The 3,027-nt window shown below is 41.1% G+C and overlaps 1 long non-coding RNA gene across 1 annotated transcript in view; it reads right to left on the bottom strand.

Annotated features, from left to right (window-relative positions):
- LOC116853902 overlaps positions 1 to 2,759 on the bottom strand; it is a 7,225-nt gene extending 4,466 nt beyond the window's left edge. Inside the window, exon 1 of the long non-coding RNA XR_004380049.1 lies at positions 2,628 to 2,759. This is a non-coding gene — a long non-coding RNA (uncharacterized LOC116853902). The remainder of the gene's footprint in view (positions 1 to 2,627) is intronic.
- Positions 2,760 to 3,027: the final 268 nt, after the last annotated feature.

The following is a 3,027-nucleotide window of genomic DNA, read 5'->3' as shown; positions in this document are numbered from 1 at the left end:
AACGTGCAGAGAGAGAGAGAGAGAGAGAGAGAGAGAGAGAGAGAGAGAGAGAGAACATTGAGATACTGTCGCGCGCTAAATAAATCGACGCAGCGCAAATATCCAGAAACGCTGGTAGCACACCGTACGCGCATTCTTGTGCTGGCGTATTTATTATGAAAGCTAATTACCGCGCCTCTCGAGTACGGGATAGGCGTACATGTCTGTAGGGAACGCGGAGTTAATTACACCTTAACCGTATTCAGTATTGTAATAATGTGCGGAAACACCCGGAGGATATTTGCTCGAGTTGCCAAACTAGGCGAGCCGGCTAAGTATAATGAAACGCTCTATATCGTGAGATTAGGAGCGAATACTAAAAGCCATTCTCTGCGACTCGAGATTATTAAGAGTCTCGGCGCCGTTATTGGACCCGCGACGCATACACGCCGCGCGTATGCGAACTCATCCGTCTCCGTTCGCCATCCACGCACGCGGCACGCTGAAAACCAAACAGTCGATTAATTATCGAATGCGAACGCACCGGCCGATAATCGCGCACGAGGTCGCGCGGTGCACGACAACGAAGCCAGACGAGATATTAAAGCGATGCGTCATCCGCGTATCTCAACCCCTTCATCTCTCTCGCAGCTCGACCTAAGTTCCCGTAAATTTCCGCAGGAGACGCGCCCGCAAATAAATGATCCTGGAAGGGGGGATTCTTTTCCTCCGTGCGTTTTGAAGAGTCGCGGACAAGATGTTGCGGGAATATCAGGAGGGAAACTTCTCGAGAGTGGAAAGAACAACTTACAGATGCCACGATTCTTCCGAACCTGCGACGCCGGCTCAAACGGATCCCTTACAAACGACGAGCGCTCGCGCAACTTTTTGACCGCGTGCAAAACGAATTCTCTCAACTTGGCGGCGAACTCCCGCCACGTTTCTTCGTATGTTCGTATGTTTCTCTTCGTACTTTCGGAATTAATTAATAGTCATGAGGAACGCGTAGCTCTCTGGAAACGGATGAGGCCGATCGAAAACTTTTAAATAACTATCGATCCAACTATGGCAAGACACCCACAGAACTGTGTACATTCTTTGCTAACAGATCGACGCTACACAGAAAAAAAAGAATATTCTTGTTTGGAGAATATCTTTATTGTTGACATTTTTCAAATAAGATTAATATTAAGATGAGATCATTTCTCGTATATAAGCAAGAATATCAATATTGTTGGTAGTAAGAATATTAATATTGTAATATTCTATAAGAAAACAATTGTTAATTTGACTATATTCGTCTTGATTAAAAATCAATTTATATTCGTTCAATGCCATATAATCTTTAACATTAATGTTATTTTTAAAATGTCAACAATAAAAATATTTTCTAAACAAGAATATTCTTTTTTTCTGTGTACGTATCAAGATTCTGTGTCGGGTATATTGTGTATTCATCTTTCTGATTATCACCGTATTTCTATACTGAGAAAAAAATGAGATTGATCTGACTAAAATTATAATTTTTTTTCTTTTCAACCATACTTTTCGATTAGTTCCTGACACAAGAATGGCAGTAATAACATGCACATAAGGTTATTATAGTAGACTAACATCATAGCAAAATTTAATTATATAAAAAAATTGTTTCCTTGATTAATTATAATTTCCAGTAATTATTTCTCTACGTGATTATACAGATATAAATACCACACATTTTTTCCTTAGTGTAATTTCCAATTAATAAATTCGACAATCGTCCGATTCTATTACTGTTTAAGCGATAGTAACAATAAATGAAAGAAACGCCGACTTGGCACGTTACAACAAGTGCCGGCTACACATATTAAAAAATAAGATTATTCTCTAACAGCGTACTTATGTCCCGACACGCTCTGTACCTCCTTTTCCTCCTTTCTCACTCACTCGCTAATCTAACCTAACCTCCCGAGATTTGGCGTTGTCTTTTACTCTTTACCTCTGATTATCACCGAATTTCTAGTTCACGATTAATAAATCCGACGATTGTCCGATTCTATCACTGCTTGAGTGAACCGACAATGATAAACAGTATAAGAGATACCGACTCGACGTGTCGCGACAAGCATTGCTTGTATACATCGAGAAAAATACAAAAAAACAAGCCAATTACTCCATAACAATATACTCACAATATGTCCCGACAATCGCACGTCGCTACTTTCGACACTCTCAGTACTCGTACGAGACTCACTTATGATAGACAACAAACGTATGAACGTATGACAACAAAAGTATGAAATGCAGAGCGATGTTATTCGATGTTAGCAACGGTTGTAGACGTAGAAAGATCGATATCGAAGATAACTGCATATGCTGAAAATGCGCGCAACAACGTGAACGGTATCGCGACGAGAACGCACTCTGTAATATATCCCTCTTAATGTCTCTCTCTTTCTCTTGCTAACGTACCTCCCGAGATTCGATGTCGCGAATATCCCTGATATCGTTCTTTCCTTCTGATCACTACCGAATTTCTAATTCGCAATCAGTAAATCCAACGATCGTCCGATTCTATCACTGCCTGAGTGAATTCAGCGGTTATAACAAGTGTAAAAGACGCCGACAAGCAACGAGTGTATGTGTTGAGAAGCGAGGAGATTGCTTACCAATAACGTTCGGACGATCGCACATCGCTATACTCGACACCCCTGATACTTATTTCCGTGTGTGAGACTCACTTTCGACAGGCAAGACGCGTAAAACGCGGAGCAATGTTGATCGATGCGTCAATGACGAAAAGGCCGAAGATAATCGTGCAACTAGTGACATACGTGAGCGACGCCGCGCTCCTATGACGACGCCATCTGTACTATTAAGCGGGAAGCACACACTCTTGCACGAAGACATAATGCACAACGCATAAGAGGCTGAACAGAAGAAAAGGAATAAGGAACAGGGAACAGAGAAGGAATACTGAATACTGAAAACAAGAAATAACGCTATTCCTCTGTTCCTCTATTCTGCGTTGATGAATTAGGTTTCATATTTTAATATTGAACTGTTCTC

The sequence above is a fragment of the Odontomachus brunneus genome, unplaced genomic scaffold (genome assembly GCF_010583005.1).
Source record: "Odontomachus brunneus isolate Ranch 3 - 2012 unplaced genomic scaffold, Obru_v1 Obru_scaffold_007, whole genome shotgun sequence".
Lineage (NCBI taxonomy): Eukaryota > Metazoa > Arthropoda > Insecta > Hymenoptera > Formicidae > Odontomachus > Odontomachus brunneus.
Note: the sequence above shows the minus strand (reverse complement) of the source record. Positions and strands in the feature narration are given on the sequence as shown.